This window comes from Taudactylus pleione, unplaced genomic scaffold, assembly GCF_031769625.1.
Source record: "Taudactylus pleione unplaced genomic scaffold, aTauple2 ptg000398l, whole genome shotgun sequence".
Lineage (NCBI taxonomy): Eukaryota > Metazoa > Chordata > Amphibia > Anura > Myobatrachidae > Taudactylus > Taudactylus pleione.
Genome location: NW_028284800.1, coordinates 3,945,924 through 3,964,017, shown reverse-complemented (window position 1 = coordinate 3,964,017; position 18,094 = coordinate 3,945,924).

Sequence of the window (18,094 nt, the reverse complement as noted above, 5' to 3'; positions counted from 1 at the left end):
CTGGGATGCCTCACTCGCAGAATCTCCCATGCTCTCCTGGAGCCATGGCTGGGATGCGTCGATGACAACATGTCCATGCTAACCTGGAGCCCTGGGTGGGATGCCTCGCTCGCAGAATCTCCCATGCTCTCCTTGAGCCCTGACTGGGACGCCTCCCTCACAACATGTCCATTCTTTCCTCGAGCCCTCGCAGGGATGCCTCGCTCGCAGAATCTACAGAATCTTCCATGCTCTCCTGGAGCCATGGCTGGGATGCCTCGCTCACAGAATCTCTCATGCTCTCCTGTAGCCCTGGCTCTGACGCCTCACTCACAACATTTCCATGCTCTCCTGGAGCCCTGACTGGGACGCCTCACTCACAATATGTCCATGCTCTCCTGGAGCCCTGACTGGGAAGCATCACTCACAACATGTCAATGCTCTCCAGGAGCCCTGGCAGGGACGCCTTGCTCGCAGATTCTCCCATGCTCTCCAGGAGCCCTGGCTGGGATGCCTCACTCACAGAATCTCCCATGCTCTCCAGGAGCCTTGGCTGGGATGCCTTGCTCGCAGAATCTCCCAAGCTCTCCTGGAGCCTTGGCTGGGACGCCTCACTCACAACATGTCCATGCTCTCCTGGAGCCCTGACTGGGAAGCATCACTCACAACATGTCAATGCTCTCCAGGAGCCCTGGCAGGGACGCCTTGCTCGCAGATTCTCCCATGCTCTCCAGGAGCCCTGGCTGGGATGCCTCACTCGCAGAATCTCCCATGCTCTCCTGGAGCCCTGACTGGGATGCCTCACTCACAACATGTCCTTGCTCTCCTGGAGCCCTGACTGGGATGCCTCACTCACAAAATGTCAATGCTCTCCTGGAGCCCTGGCAGGGACGCCTTGCTTGCAGATTCTACCATGCGCTCCAGGAGCCCTGGCTGGGATGCCTCACTCGCAGAATCTCCCATGCTCTCCTGGAGCCCTGACTGGGATGCCTCACTCACAACATGTCCATGCTCTCCTGGAGCCCTGGCAGGGACACCTCGCTTGCAGAATATCCCATGCTCTCCTGGAGCCCTGGCTGAGACGCCTTGCTCACAACATGTCCATGGTCTCCTGGAGCCCTGGCTGGGATGCCTCGCTCAAAACATGTCCATGCTCTCCTGGAGCCCTGGCAGGGACACCTCGCTCGCAGAATTTCCAATGCTCTCCTGGAGCCCTGGCTGGGACGCCTCACTCACAGAATTTCCCATGCTGGGATGTCTCACTCGCAGAATCTCCCATACTCTCCTGGAGCCCTGGCTGGGATGTGTAGATGACAACATGTCCATGCAATCCTGGAGCCCTGGGTGGGATGACTCATTCGCAGAATCTCACATGCTCTCCTGGAGCCATGGCTGGGATGCCTCACTTGCAGAATCTCCCAAGCTCTCCTGGAGCCCTGGCTCCGACGCCTCACTCACAACATGTCCATGCTCTCCAGGAGCCCTGGCTGGGACGGCTTGATCACAACATGTCCATGTTCTCCTGGAGCCCTGGCAGGGATGCCTCGCTCGCAACATGTCCATGCTCTCCTGGAGCCCTGGCAGGGACACCTCGCTCGCAGAATTTGCAATGCTCTCCTCGAGCCCTGGCTGGGACGCCTCACTCACAGAATTTCCCATGCTCTCCTGGAGCCCAGGCAGGGATGCCTCACTCGCAGAATCTCCCATGCTCTCCTGGAGCCCTGGCTGGGATGTCTCACTCGCAGAATCTCCCATACTCTCCTGGAGCCCTGGCTGGGATGTGTAGATGACAACATGTCCATGCAATCCTGGAGCCTTGGGTGGGATGCCTCGTTCGCAGAATCTCCCATGCTCTCCTGGAGCCATGACTGGGACGCCACAATCACAACATGTCCATGCTCTCCTCGAGCCCTGGCAGGGATGCCTCGCTCGCAGAATCTCCCATGCTCTCCTGGAGCCATGGCTGGGATGCCTCACTTGCAGAATCTCCCAAGCTCTCCAGGAGCCCTGGCTCCGACGCCTCGCTCACAACATGTCCATGCTCTCCTGGAGTCCTGGCTGGGACACCTCGCTCACCGAAACTCCCTTGCTCTCCTGGAGCCCTGGCTGGGACGCCTCACTTACAACATATCCATGCTCTCCTGGAGCCCTGACTGGGATGCCTCGCTCACAACATGTCCATGCTCTCCTGAAGCCCTGGTGGGACATTTCCTCACAACATGTCCATGCTCTCCAGGAGCCCTGGCAGGGACACCTCACTCGCAGAATTTCCCATGCTCTCCTGGAGCCCTGGCTGGGACACCTTGCTCACAACATGTCCATGGTCTCCTGGAGCCCTGGCAGGGATGCCTCGCTCACAGATTCTCCCATGCTCTCCTGGAGCCCAGGCTGGGACACCTTGCTCACAACCTGTCCATGGTCTCCTGGTGCCCTGGCAGGGATGCCTCGCTCGCAGATTCTCCCATGCTCTCCAGGAGCCCTGGCTGGGATGTCTCACTCGCAGAATCTCCCATACTCTCCTGGAGCCCTGGCTGGGATGCGTAGATGACAACATGTCTATGCTATCCTGGAGCCCTGAGTGGGATGCCTCGCTCGCAGAATCTCCCATGCTCTCCTGGAGCCCTGACTGGGACGCCTCACTCACAACATCTCCATGCTCTCCTCGAGCCCTGGCAGGGATGTCTCGCTCGCAGAATCTCCCATGCTCTCCTGGAGCCATGGCTGGGATGCCTCACTTGCAGAATCTCCCAAGCTCTCCTAGAGCCATGGCTCGGACGCCTCGCTCACAACAATTTCATGCTCTCCTGGAGCCCTGGCTGGGACACCTCGCTCACAAAAACTCCCTTGCTCTCCTGGAGCCCTGGCTGGGACGCCTCGCTCACAGAATCTCTCATGCTCTCCTGGAGCCTTGGCTGGGACGCCTCACTCACAACATGTCCATGCTCTCCTGGAGCCCTGACTGGGAAGCATCACTCACAACATGTCAATGCTCTCCAGGAGCCCTGGCAGGGACGCCTTGCTCGCAGATTCTCCCATGCTCTCCAGGAGCCCTGGCTGGGATGCCTCACTCGCAGAATCTCCCATGTTCTCCTGGAGCCCTGACTGGGATGCCTCACTCACAACATGTCCTTGCTCTCCTGGAGCCCTGACTGGGATGCCTCACTCACAAAATGTCAATGCTCTCCTGGAGCCCTGGCAGGGACGCCTTGCTTGCAGATTCTACCATGTGCTCCAGGAGCCCTGGCTGGGATGCCTCACTCGCAGAATCTCCCATGCTCTCCTGGAGCCCTGACTGGGATGCCTCACTCACAACATGTCCATGCTCTCCTGGAGCCCTGGCAGGGACACCTCGCTTGCAGAATATCCCATGCTCTCCTGGAGCCCTGGGTGGGACGCCTCGCTCACAACATGTCCATGCTCTCCTGGAGCCCTGGCTGGGACACCTCACATGCAGAATTTCCAATGCTCTCCTGGAGCCCTGGCTGGGACGCCTCGCTCACAGAATTTCCCATACTCTCCTGGAGCCCTGGCTGGGATGTCTCACTCGCAGAATCTCCCATACTCTCCTGGAGCCCTGGCTGGGATGCGTAGATGACAACATGTCCATGCTATCCTGGAGCCCTGGCAGGGATGCCTCGCTCGCAGAATCTCCCTTGCTCTCCTGGAGCCATGGCTGGGATGCCTCACTTGCAGAATCTCCCAAGCTCTCCTGGAGCCCTGGCTCTGACGCCTCGCTCACAACATGTCCATGCTCTCCTTGAGCCCTGGCTGGGACACCTCGCTCACAGAATCTCTCATGCTCTCCTAGAGCCCTGGCCGAGACACCTCGCTCCCAGAATCTGCCATTCTGTCCTGGAGTCCTGGTCGGGATGCCTCCCTCCCAGAATCTCACATGCTCTCCTCAAGCCCTGGCTGGGAAGCCTCGCTTACAGAAACTACCTTGCTCTCCTAGAGCCCGGGTAAGGACACCTCACTCACAGAATCTCCCATACTCTCCTGGAGCCCTGGCAGGGACTCCACGCTCACAGAATCTCCCATGCTCTCCTGGAGCCCTGGCTGCCATGCCTCGCTTGCAGAATCTCCCATGCTCTCCTGGAGCCCTGGCTGCCATGCCTCGCTCACAACATGTCCATGCTCTCCTTGAGCCCTGGCTTGGACACCTCGCTCGCAGAATCTCCCATGATCTCCTGGAGCCCTGACTGGGACACCTCACTCCCAACAAGTCCATGCTATCCTGGAGCCCTGGGTGGGATGCCTCACTTGCAGAATCTCCCATGCTCTCCTGGAGCCCTGACTGGGATGCCTCACTCAGAACATGTCCATGCTCTCCTCGAGCCCTGGCAGGGATGCCTCGCTTGCAGTATCTCCTAAGCTCTCTTGGTGCCTTGGCTGGGATGCCTCACTCACAACATGTCCATGCTCTCTTGGAGCCCTGACTGAGACGCCTCACTCACAGATACTCCCTTGCTCTCCTGGAGCCCTGGCTGGGACGCCTCGCTCACAGAATCTATCATGCTCTCCTGGAGCCATGGCTAGGACGCCTCGCTCACAATATGTCCATGCTCTCCTGGAGCCCTGGCTGGGACACCTCACTCACAGATACTCCCTTGCTCTCCTGGAGCTCTGGCTGGGACGCCTCGCTCACAGAATCTATCATGCTCTCCTGGAGCCCTGGCTGGGATGCCTCACTCGCAGAATCTCCCATGCTCTCCTGGAGCCCTGGCAGGGACTCCTCGCTCACAGAATCTCCCATACTCTCTTGGAGCCCTGGCCAGGCTGCTTTGCTCACAGAATCTACCATGCTCTCCTGGAGCCCTGGCCGGGACGCCTTGCTCACAGAATCTCCCATACTCTCCTGAAGCCCCGTTGGTCTCACGGCCAGTCATAGTATCTCCCAAGTGTTTATGGTTAAGGGAGGGAGAAGGTTTGCCCTGTTCAGCCCACTTTGGAACCACACCTGCGAAGGGGCTCTCACTTCGGTCATCCTATAGTACCCTGATAGGGCCAGCTCAGTCAAAGTATCTCCCTCGCGCTCCTGGTAAAGGGAGGGAGAATGTTCGCCCTGTTCAGCACAACCGGGAACCACACCTACAAAGGGGCTCTCACCCCGGTCACCCTCTGGTTCCCTGATCGGGCCAGCTCAGTCACAGTATCTCCCTCGCGCTCATCGTTCCCTCTCCAGGCCACCTCATTCGCAGAATCTCCAATGCTCTCCTGGAGCCCAGGCTGGGATGCCTTACTCGCAGAATCTCCCATGCTCTCCTGGAGATCTGGCCGGGACACCTCGCCCCCAGAATCTCCCATGCTCTCCAGGAGCCCTGGCCGGGATGACCCACTCGCAGAATCTCCCATGCTCTCCTGGAGCACTGGCCGGGATGCCTCACTCGCAGAATCTCCCATGCTCTCCTGGAGCCCTGGCTGGTAACCCTCGCTCGCAGAATCTCGCCATCTGTGAATCCACTCAAGGAATTCCCCCGGACGTCACGACATTACTACTGCAAGCCACCTTTTGCGGGGCATTGCTGGATTTTACCCAGCCTCCTGGAACTGGGTCCAGGCATCAGGCCCTTTTTCAAACTTCCAGAGGTTTCAGTTCCCCTGTCTGCCACTGCGCCGCAGGGAAGGGTCGACTCGCCCACTGAATCTCCCATGCTCTCCTGGAGCCCTGGCCGGGACGCCTCGCTTCCAGAATCTCCCGTGCTCTCCTAGAGCCCTGCTCACAGAATCTTCCATTCTTCTGCTGGAGATTTGGCCAGGATGCCCTGCTCGCAGAATCTCCCATGCTCTCCTGGAGCCCTGGCCGGGACGCCTCGCTTGCAGAATCTCCCATGCTCTCCTGGAGCCCTGGCCAGGATACCTCGCTCGCAGAATCTCCCATGCTCTCCTGGAACCATGGCCGGGGCACCTCGCACGCAGAATCTCCCATGCTCTCCTGGAGCCCTGGCCAGGATGCTTAGCTTGCAGAATCTCCCATGCTCTCCTGGAGCCCTGGCTGCGACGCCTCGCTCACAACATGTCCATGCTATCCTGGAGCACTGGCTTGGACACCTTGCTCACAGAATCTCCCATGCTCTCCTGGAGCCCTGGCTGGCATGCCTCGCTCACAACATGTCCATGCTCTCCTTGAGCCCTGGCTTGGACACCTCGCTCACAGAAACTCCCTTGCTCTCCTGGAGCCCTGGCTGGGATGCCTCCCTCGCAGAAACTCCCATGCTCTCCTGGAGCCCTGGCTGGGATGCCTCACTCAAAACATGTCCATAATCTCCAGGAGCCCTGGCTGGGATGCCTCCCTTGCAAAATCTCCCATGCTCTCCTGGAGCCCTGGCTGGGACGCCTTGCTCACAACATGTCCATGGTCTCCTGGAGCCCTGGCAGGGACGCCTCGCATGCAGAATATCCCATGCTCTCCTGGATCCCTGGCAGGGACGCCTCGCTCGCAACATGTCCATGCTCTCCTGGAGCCCTGGCAGGGACACCTCGCTCGCAGAATTTCCCATGCTCTCCTGGAGCCCTGGCTGGGATGCCTCGTTTGCAGAATTTCCAATGCTCTCCTGGAGCCCTGGCTGGGATGCCTCACTCGCAGAATCTCCCATGCTCTCCTGGAGCCATGGCTGGGATGCGTCGATGACAACATGTCCATGCTATCCTGGAGCCCTGGGTGGGATGCCTCGCTCGCAGAATCTCCCATGCTCTCCTGGAGCCCTGACTGGGACGCCTCCCTCACAACATGTCCATTCTTTCCTCGAGCCCTCGCAGGGATGCCTTGCTCGCAGAATCTACAGAATCTTCCATGCTCTCCTGGAGCCATGGCTGGGATGCCTCGCTCACAGAATCTCTCATGCTCTCCTGTAGCCCTGGCTCTGATGCCTCACTCACAATATGTCCATGCTCTCCTGGAGCCCTGGCAGGGACGCCTTGCTTGCAGATTCTCCCATGCTCTCCAGGAGCCCTGGCTGGGATGCCTCACTCACAGAATCTCCCATGCTCTCCAGGAGCCTTGGCTGGGATGCCTTGCTCGCAGAATCTCCCAAGCTCTCCTGGAGCCCTGGCTAGGACGCCTCGCTCACAACATGTCCATGCTCTCCTGGAGCCCTGGCAGGGATGCCTCACTCATAGAATCTCCCATGCTCTCCTGGAACCCTGGCTGGGACGCCTCGCTCACAACATGTCCATGCTGTCCTGGAGCCCTGGCTGAGGCGCCTCGCTCACAGAATCTCCCATGCTCTCCTGGAGCTCTGGCTGGGACACCTCGCTCACAACATGTCCATGCTCTCCTGGAGCCCTGGCAGGGACGCCTTGCTCACAACATATCCATGCTCTCCTGGAGCCCTGGCAGGGACGCCTCACTCGCAGATTCTCCCATGCTCTCCAGGAGCCCTGTCTGGGATGCCTCACTCGCAGAATCTCCCATGCTCTCCTGAAGCCCTGGCTGGGATGCCTCGCTCACAACATGTCCATTCTCTCTGGGAGCCCTGGCTTGGATGCCTCGCTCGCCGAATCTCCCATGCTCTCCTGGAGCCCTGGCCAGGATGCCTCACTCGCAGAATCTCGCCATCTGTGAATCCACTCGAGGAATTCCTCCGGACGTCACGGCATCACAGCTGCGCGCCACCTTTTTTGGGGTACTGCCGGATTTTACCCGGCCTTCTAGAAATGGGTCCAGGCATCAGGCCCTTTTTCAAAACCTCATCGGGACTTCCAGAGGTTTCAGTTCCCCTGTCTGCCACTGAGAGGCAGTGCACCGCAGGGAAGGGACGCCTCACTAACCGAATCTCCCATGCTCTCCTGGAGCCCTGGCCGGGCAGCCTCACTCCCAGAATCTCCCGTGCTCTCCTGGAGCTATGGCCGGGACGCCCTGCTCACAGAATCTTCCATTCTTCTCCTGGAGGCCTGTCCAGGACGCCTCACTCACAGAATCTCCCATGGTCTCCTGGAACCCTGGCCGGGATGCCTCACTCACAAAATCTAACATTGTCTCCTGGAGACCTGGCCGGGGCTCTGGCTTGGCTGGAGTCTCCCATGCTATGGCTAGGACACCTCGCTTCCAGAATATCCCATGCTCTCCTGGAGCCCTGGCTGCGACGCCTCGCTTGCAGAATCTCCCATGCTCTCCTGGAGCCCTGGCTGCCATGCCTCGCTCACAACATGTCCATGCTCTCCTTGAGCCCTGGCTTGGACACCTCGCTCGCAGAATCTCCCATGATCTCCTGGAGCCCTGACTGGGACACCTCACTCCCAACAAGTCCATGCACTCCAGGAGCCCTGGCTGGGATGCCTCACTCGCAGAATCTCCCAAGCTCTCCTGGAGCCCTGGCTAGGACGCCTCGCTCACAACATGTCCATGCTCTCCTGGAGCCCTGGCAGGGATGCCTCACTCATAGAATCTCCCATGCTCTCCTGGAACCCTGGCTGGGACGCCTCGCTCACAACATGTCCATGCTGTCCTGGAGCCCTGGCTGAGGCGCCTCGCTCACAGAATCTCCCATGCTCTCCTGGAGCTCTGGCTGGGACACCTCGCTCACAACATGTCCATGCTCTCCTGGAGCCCTGGCAGGGATGCCTTGCTCACAACATATCCATGCTCTCCTGGAGCCCTGGCAGGGACGCCTCACTCGCAGATTCTCCCATGCTCTCCTCGAGCCCTGGCAGGGATGCCTCGCTCGCAGAATCTCCCATGCTCTCCTGGAGCCATGGCTGGGATGCCTCGCTTGCAGTATCTCCCAAGCTCTCTTGGTGCCTTGGCTCGGACGCCTCGCTCACAACATGTCCATGCTCTCCTGGAGCCCTGGCTGGGACACCTCGCTCACAGAAACTCCCTTGCTCTCCTGGAGCCCTGGCTGGGACGCCTCGCTCACAGAATCTTTCATGCTCTCCTGGAGCCCTGGCTGGGATGCCTCACTCACAACATGTCCATGCTCTCTTGGAGCCCTGACTGAGACGCCTCACTCACAACATGTCCATGCTCTCCTGGAGCCCTGGCAGGGACGCCTTGTTCGCAGATTCTCCCATGCTCTCCAGGAGACCTGGCTGGGATGCCTCACTCGCAGAATCTCCCATGCTCTCCTGGAGCCCTGGCCGGGATGCCTCACTCGCAAAATCTAACATTGTCTCCTGGAGACCTGGCCGGGGCTCTGGCTCGGCTGGAGTCTCCCATGCTCTGGCTAGGACACCTCGCTTGCAGAATATCCCATGCTCTCCTGGAGCCCTGGCTGGGATGCCTAGCATGCAGAATCTCCCATGCTCTCCTGGAGCCCTGGCTGGCATGCCTCGCTCACAACATGTCCATGCTCTCCTGGAGCCCTGGCTGGGACACCTCGCTCACAGAAACTCCCTTGCTCTCCTGGAGCCCTGGGTGGGATACCTCGCTCGCAGAATCTCCCATGCTCTCCTGGAGCCCTGACTGGGACGCCTCACTCACAACATGTCCATGCACTCCTGGAGCCCTGGCTGGGATGCCTCACTCGCAGAATCTACAGAATCTTCCATGCTCTCCTGGAGCCATGGCTGGGATGCCTCGCTTGCAGAATCTCCCTTGCTCTCCTGGAGCCATGGCTAGGACGCCTCGCTCACAATATGTCCATGCTCTCCTAGAGCCCTGGCTGGGACACCTCACTCACAGATACTCCCTTGCTCTCCTGGAGCCCTGGCTGGGACGCCTCGCTCACAGAATCTATCATGCTCTCCTGGAGCCCTGGCTGGGATGCCTCACTCACATCATGTCTATGCTCTCCTGGAGCCCTGACTGGGATGCCTCACTCAGAACATGTCCATGCTCTCCTGGAGCCCTGGCTGGGATGCCTCACTCGCAGAATCTCCCATGCTCTCCTGGAGCCCTGGCTGGGACGCCTCGCTCACAGAATCTTTCATGCTCTCCTGGAGCCCTGGCTGGGATGCCTCACTCACAGAATCTCCCATGCTCTCCAGGAGCCTTGGCTGGGATGCCTTGCTCGCAGAATCTCCCAAGCTCTCCTGGAGCCCTGGCTAGGACTCCTCGCTCACAGAATCTCCCATACTCTCTTGGAGCCCTGGCCAGGCTGCTTTGCTCACAGAATCTCCCATACTCTCCTGAAGCCCCGTTGGTCTCACGGCCAGTCATAGTATCTCCCAAGTGTTTATGGTTAAGGGAGGGAGAAGGTTTGCCCTGTTCAGCCCACTTTGGAACCACACCTGCGAAGGGGCTCTCACTTTGGTCATCCTATAGTACCCTGATAGGGCCAGCTCAGTCAAAGTATCTCCCTCGCGCTCCTGGTAAAGGGAGGGAGAATGTTCGCCCTGTTCAGCACAACCGGGAACCACACCTACAAAGGGGCTCTCACCCCGGTCACCCTCTGGTTCCCTGATCGGGCCAGCTCAGTCACAGTATCTCCCTCGCGCTCATCGTTCCCTCTCCAGGCCACCTCATTCGCAGAATCTCTCCTGGAGATCTGGCCGGGACACCTCGCCCCCAGAATCTCCCATGCTCTCCAGGAGCCCTGGCCGGGATGACCCACTCGCAGAATCTCCCATGCTCTCCTGGAGCACTGGCCGGGATGCCTCACTCGCAGAATCTCCCATGCTCTCCTGGAGCCCTGGCTGGTAACCCTCGCTCGCAGAATCTCGCCATCTGTGAATCCACTCGAGGAATTCCCCCGGACGTCACGACATTACTACTGCAAGCCACCTTTTGCGGGGCATTGCTGGATTTTACCCAGCCTCCTGGAACTGGGTCCAGGCATCAGGCCCTTTTTCAAACTTCCAGAGGTTTCAGTTCCCCTGTCTGCCACTGCGCCGCAGGGAAGGGTCGACTCGCCCACTGAATCTCCCATGCTCTCCTGGAGCCCTGGCCGGGCTGCCTCGCTTCCAGAATCTCCCGTGCTCTCCTAGAGCCCTGCTCACAGAATCTTCCATTCTTCTGCTGGAGATTTGGCCAGGATGCCCTGCTCGCAGAATCTCCCATACTCTCCTGGAGCCCTGGCCGGGACGCCTCGCTTGCAGAATCTCCCATGCTCTCCTGGAGCCCTGGCCAGGATACCTCGCTCGCAGAATCTCCCATGCTCTCCTGGAACCATGGCCGGGGCACCTCGCTCGCAGAATCTCCCATGCTCTCCTGGAGCCCTGGCCAGGATGCTTAGCTTGCAGAATCTCCCATGCTCTCCTGGAGCCCTGGCTGCGACGCCTCGCTTGCAGAATCTCCCATGCTCTCCTGGATCCCTGGCTGGGATGCCTTGCTCACAACATGTCCATGCTATCCTGGAGCACTGGCTTGGACACCTTGCTCACAGAATCTCCCATGCTCTCCTGGAGCCCTGGCTGGCATGCCTCGCTCACAACATGTCCATGCTCTCCTTGAGCCCTGGCTTGGACACCTCGCTCACAGAAACTCCCTTGCTCTCCTGCAGCCCTGGCTGGGATGCCTCCCTCGCAGAATCTCCCATGCTCTCCTGGAGCCCTGGCTGGGATGCCTCGCATGCAGAATATCCCATGCTCTCCTGGATCCCTGGCAGGGACGCCTCGCTCGCAACATGTCCATGCTCTCCTGGAGCCCTGGCAGGGACACCTCGCTCGCAGAATTTCCCATGCTCTCCTGGAGCCCTGGCTGGGACGCCTCGTTTGCAGAATTTCCAATGCTCTCCAGGAGCCCTGGCTGGGATGCCTCACTCACAGAATCTCCCATGCTCTCCAGGAGCCTTGGCTGGGATGCCTTGCTCGCAGAATCTCCCAAGCTCTCCTGGAGCCCTGGCTAGGACGCCTTGCTCACAACATGTCCATGGTCTCCTGGAGCCCTGGCAGGGACGCCTCGCATGCAGAATATCCCATGCTCTCCTGGAGCCCTGGCAGGGATGCCTCACTCATAGAATCTCCCATGCTCTCCTGGAACCCTGGCTGGGACGCCTCGCTCACAACATGTCCATGCTGTCCTGGAGCCCTGGCTGAGGCGCCTCGCTCACAGAATCTCCCATGCTCTCCTGGAGCTCTGGCTGGGACACCTCGCTCACAACATGTCCATGCTCTCCTGGAGCCCTGGCAGGGACGCCTTGCTCACAACATATCCATGCTCTCCTGGAGCCCTGGCAGGGACGCCTCACTCGCAGATTCTCCCATGCTCTCCAGGAGCCCTGTCTGGGATGCCTCACTCGCAGAATCTCCCATGCTCTCCTGAAGCCCTGGCTGGGATGCCTCGCTCACAACATGTCCATTCTCTCTGGGAGCCCTGGCTTGGACGCCTCGCTCGCCGAATCTCCCATGCTCTCCTGGAGCCCTGGCCATGATGCCTCACTCGCAGAATCTCGCCATCTGTGAATCCACTCGAGGAATTCCTCCGGACATCACGGCATCACAGCTGCGCGCCACCTTTTTTGGGGTACTGCCGGATTTTACCCGGCCTTCTAGAAATGGGTCCAGGCATCAGGCCCTTTTTCAAAACCTCATCGGGACTTCCAGAGGTTTCAGTTCCCCTGTCTGCCACTGAGTGGCAGTGCACCGCAGGGAAGGGACGCCTCACTAACCGAATCTCCCATGCTCTCCTGGAGCCCTGGCCGGGCAGCCTCACTCCCAGAATCTCCCGTGCTCTCCTGGAGCTATGGCCGGGACGCCCTGCTCACAGAATCTTCCATTCTTCTCCTGGAGGCCTGTCCAGGACGCCTCACTCACAGAATCTCCCATGGTCTCCTGGAGCCCTGGCCGGGATGCCTCACTCACAAAATCTAACATTGTCTCCTGGAGACCTGGCCGGGGCTCTGGCTTGGCTGGAGTCTCCCATGCTATGGCTAGGACACCTCGTTTCCAGAATATCCCATGCTCTCCTGGAGCCCTGGCTGTGACGCCTCGCTTGCAGAATCTCCCATGCTCTCCTGGAGCCCTGGCTGCCATGCCTCGCTCACAACATGTCCATGCTCTCCTCGAGCCCTGGCAGGGATGCCTCGCTCGCAGAATCTCCCATGCTCTCCTGGAGCCATGGCAGGGATGCCTCGCTTGCAGTATCTCCTAAGCTCTCTTGGTGCCTTGGCTCGGACGCCTTGCTCACAACATGTCCATGCACTCCTGGAGCCCTGGCTGGGACACCTCGCTCACAGAAACTCCCTTGCTCTCCTGGAGCCTTGGCTGGGACGCCTCGCTCACAGAATCTTTCATGCTCTCCTGGAGCCCTGGCTGGGATGCCTCACTCACAACATGTCCATGCTCTCTTGGAGCCCTGACTGAGACGCCTCACTCACAACATGTCCATGCTCTCCTGGAGCCCTGGCAGGGACGCCTTGTTCGCAGATTCTCCCATGCTCTCCAGGAGACCTCGCTGGGATGCCTCACTCGCAGAATCTCCCATGCTCTCCTGGAGCCCTGGCCGGGATGCCTCACTCGCAAAATCTAACATTGTCTCCGGGAGACCTGGCCGGGGCTCTGGCTCGGCTGGAGTCTCCCATGCTCTGGATAGGACACCTCGCTTGCAGAATATCCCATGCTCTCCTGGAGCCCTGGCTGGGATGCCTAGCATGCAGAATCTCCCATGCTCTCCTGGAGCCCTGGCTGGCATGCCTCGCTCACAACATGTCCATGCTCTCCTGGAGCCCTGGCTGGGACACCTCGCTCACAGAAACTCCCTTGCTCTCCTGGAGCCCTGGGTGGGATACCTCGCTCGCAGAATCTCCCATGCTCTCCTGGAGCCCTGACTGGGACGCCTCACTCGCAGAATCTACAGAATCTTCCATGCTCTCCTGGAGCCATGGCTGGGATGCCTCGCTTGCAGAATCTCCCTTGCTCTCCTGGAGCCCTGACTGGGACGCCTCGCTCACAATATGTCCATGCTCTCCTGGAGCCCTGGCTGGGACACCTCACTCACAGATACTCACTTGCTCTCCTGGAGCCCTGGCTGGGACGCCTCGCTCACAGAATCTATCATGCTCTCCTGGAGCCCTGGCTGGGATGCCTCACTCACATCATGTCTATGCTCTCCTGGAGCCCTGACTGGGATGCCTCACTCAGAACATGTCCATGCTCTCCTAGAGCCCTGGCTGGGATGCCTCACTCGCAGAATCTCCCATGCTCTCCTGGAGCCCTGACTGGGACGCCTCCCTCACAACATGTCCATAATCTACTGGAGCCCTGGCTGGGATGCCTCACTCGCAGAATATCCCATGCTCTCCTTGAGCCCTGGCTGGGACGTCTTGCTCGCAACATGTCCATGCTCTCCTGGAGCCCTGGCAGGGACACCTCGCTCGCTGAATTTCCCATGCTCTCCTGGAGTTGGCTGGGACGCCTCGTTTGCAGAATTTCCAATACTCTCCTGGAGCCCTGGCTGGGACGCCTCACTCACAGAATCCCCCATGCTCTCCTGGAGCCCTGGCCGGGACACCTTGCTTGCAACATTTCCATGATCTCCTGGAGCCCTATCCAGGATGCCTCGCTCGCAGAAACTCCCATGCTCTCCTGGAGCCCTGGCTGGGACGCCTCGCTCACATCATGTCCAGGATGTCTGGCTAGGACACCTCGCTTGCAGAATATCCCATGCTCTCCTGGAGCCCTGGCTGGGACGCCTTGCTTGCAGAATCTCCCATGCTCCCATGCATGCCTCGCTCACAACATGTCCATGCTCTCCTGGAGCCCTGGCAGGGACCCCTCACTCGCAGAATCTCCCAAGCTCTCCTGGAGCCCTGGCTCGGTTGCATCACTCACAACATGTCCATGCTCTCCTGGAGCCCTGGCTGGGATGCCTTGCTCGCAGAATCTCCCATGCTCTCCTGGAGCCCTGGCTGGGACGCCTCAATCGCAGAATCTCCCATGCTCTCCTGGAGCCCTGGCTGGGATGCCTCGCTCACAACATGTCCATGCTCTCCTGGAGCCCTGGCCGGGAAGCCTCGCTTGCAGAAACTCCCTTGCTCTCCTAGAGCCCGGGTAAGGACGCCTCACTCACAGAATCTCCCATACTCTCCTGGTGCCCGGGCAGGGACACCTCGCTCACAGAATCTCCCATACTCTCTTGGAGCCCTGGCCAGGCTGCATTGCTCACAGAATCTACCATGCTCTCCTGGAGCCCTGGCTGGGATGCCTCACTTGCAGAATCTCCCAAGCTCTCCTGGAGCCCTGGCCGGGATGCCTCGCTCACAGAATCTCCCATACTCTCCTGAAGCCCCGTTGGTCTCACGGCCAGTCATAGTATCTCCCAAGTGTTTATGGTTAAGGGAGGGAGAAGGTTTGCCCTGTTCAGCCCACTTGGGAACCACACCTGCGAAGGGGCTCTCACTTCGGTCATCCAATAGTACCCTGATAGGGCCAGTTCAGTCAAAGTATCTCCCTTGCACTCATGGTAAAGCAAGGGAGAAGGTTTGCCCAAGTTCAGCCTAACCAGGAACCACACCTGCAAAGGGGCTCTCACCCCGGTCACCCTCTGGTTCCCTGATCAGGCCAGCTCTCACAGTATCTTCTCCCTCGCGCTCCTGGTAAAGGGAGGGAGAATGTTCGCCCTGTTCAGCCCAACTGGGAACCACACCTACAAAGGGGCTCTCACCCCGGTCACCCTCTGGTTCCCTGATCGGGCCAGCTCAGTCACAGTATCTCCCTCGCACTCATGGTTCCCTCTCCAGGCCACCTCATTCGCAGAATCTCCCATGCTCTCCTGGAGCTCTGGCCGGGACACCTCGCCCCCAGAATCTCCCATGCTCTCCTGGAGCCCAGGCCGGGACGCCTCACTCGCTGAATCTCCCTTGCTCTCCTGGAGCCCTGGCTGGTAACCCTTGCTCGCAGAATCTCCAATGCTCCCCTGGAGCCCTGGCCGGGATGCCTTGCTCGCAGAATCTCCCATTCTCTCCTGGAGCTCTGGCTGGGATGCCTCACTCGCAGAATTTCCCATGCTCTCCTGGAGCCCTGGATGGGACTCCTCGCTCGCAACATGTCCATACTCTCCTGGAGCCTTGTCCGGGATGCCCAGCTCACAGAATCTCCCATGCTCTCCTGGAACCCTGGCTGGGACGCCTTGCCTACAGAATTTCCCATGCTATCCTGGAGCCCTGGCTGGGCCACCTCACTCGCAGAATCTCCCATGCTCTCCTGGAGCCCTGGCCAGGACACCTTGCTCTCCTGGAGCCCTGGATGGGATGCCTCGCTCACAACATGTCCATGCTCTCCTGGAGCCCTGGCCAGGATGCCTCACTCGCAGAATCTCGCCATCTGTGAATCCACTCGAAGAATTCCCCCGGACGTCACGACATCACTGCTGCCCGGGGCATTGCTGGATTTTACCCAGCCTCCTGGAACTGGGTCCAGGCATCAGGCCCTTTTTCAACCTTCCAGAGGTTTCAGTTCCCCTGTCTGCCACTGCACCGCTCTCCTGGAGCCCTGGCCGGGCTGCCTCGCTCCCAGAATCTCCCGTGCTCTCCTGGAGCTATGGCTGGGATGCCCTGCTCACAGAATCTTCCATTCTTCTGCTGTAGATTTGGCCAGGATGCCCTGCTCGCAGAATCTCCCATGCTCTCCTGGAGCCCGGGCTGGGAAGCCTCATCTCCACGGATCTCTTGCCTCTTCGCCATCTGTGAATCCACTCGAGGAATTCCCCCGGACGTCACGGCATCACTGCTGCGCACCACTTTTTGCGGGGCACTGGCGGATTTAACCCAGCCTCCTGGAACTGGGTCCCAGCATCGGGCCCTTTTTCAAATCCTCATCGGGACTTCCAGAGGTTGCAGTTCCCCTGTCTGCCACCGGGTGGCTCTCCTGGAGCACTGGCCAGAATGCCTCGCTCACAGAATCTCCCATGCTCTCCTGGAGCCCCGTTGGTCTCACCGCCAGTCACAGTATCTCTCTTGTGCTCTTGGTAAAGGGAAGGAGAGGATTCACCCTGTTCATCCCAACCGAGAACCATGCCTGCAAAGGGGCTCTCACCATGTCACCCTCTGGTAGGGGCGTATCTTCCTATTGGCATAGATGGCCCTCGCTGCCGACTGCTGTCATTAGTAAATGATCTTTGGTCTCGTTGTCTCCTCTTACCAGTGTTCCGCAGTCAACGGCAAATTATTCCATCCACTCCGCTCTTACCAGTGTCCTCCGTTGATTGTTAATGTGTATCAGGCTTATATGTCCCTTTATATCAGAAACATTTAAAATTAGAGAGACTCATTTTTTTTCTTTTTCCTAATATCTCTCTTCCCCCACAATACCCACCATATACCAATCACCACTCACTGATTCCCATATGTCAATCATGCAGGAGAAGAGTGACACATCAATCACAAGGCTCTGTTCGCAAGGTAATTTGCATATATGCAAATTATCTTGTCCACAATGCATCTTGTTTGTTATTGATGCCTTCTTTCCCTGTGTTGTTGACATATAAAAATTAATAAACAGTTAATTGCATGTAGTATGTGTTATAACTGCAAAAAGTATACAAATATATATATATATATATATATATATACTCCCTATTTCTACAGGTGTGTAAATTGAACTACCCCCAGTGTAAGTATAGGAAATTTATTTTTCTTCACATTGAGAGTTTAGCCATGATCCTTGTTGGTTGTGGATACTGTCATGTTGGGTGAATAGGACCAAATGGACACGGACGGTCTTTATTCTTATGTGGGTTTTAGGATAGGACCATTGTGGGCTGTTAACTTAGTGAATTATAAGGTGGAGTTGTTAAAAAGCATAATGCATTATAGACAGCTCTATTTAAATATATGTAAATTATTTTACCCATCATGCATTTTGTTTGTTTTTGAAACAATGTTTGCAATATTTTCCTGTGGTTTTTTTACATAAATATATTAATAAATAGTGGGTACAATAGAGTAAATTTATAAAAGATATATATATATTAAAAGGGGAAATAGAAAAAATATTCTCCCTATTTCTACATGTGTGTGAATTAAACTACCCCCAGTGAGTGTTAGTTTTTTTTTCAGAAAAATCAGTTATTGGAGGGAGTCGCCAGTTCCTTGGTTTGCCAGGGGTGCTTGGACCACTAGATACACCCCTGCCCTCTGGTTCCCTGATCAGACCAGCTCCCACAGTATCTCCCTCATGCTCCTGGTAAAGTGAGGGAGAAGGTTCGCCCTCTTCAGCCCAACCAGGAACCATGCCTGCAAAGGGGCTCTCACCCCGGTCACCCTCTGGTTCCCTCATTGGGCCAGCTCAGTCACAGTATCTC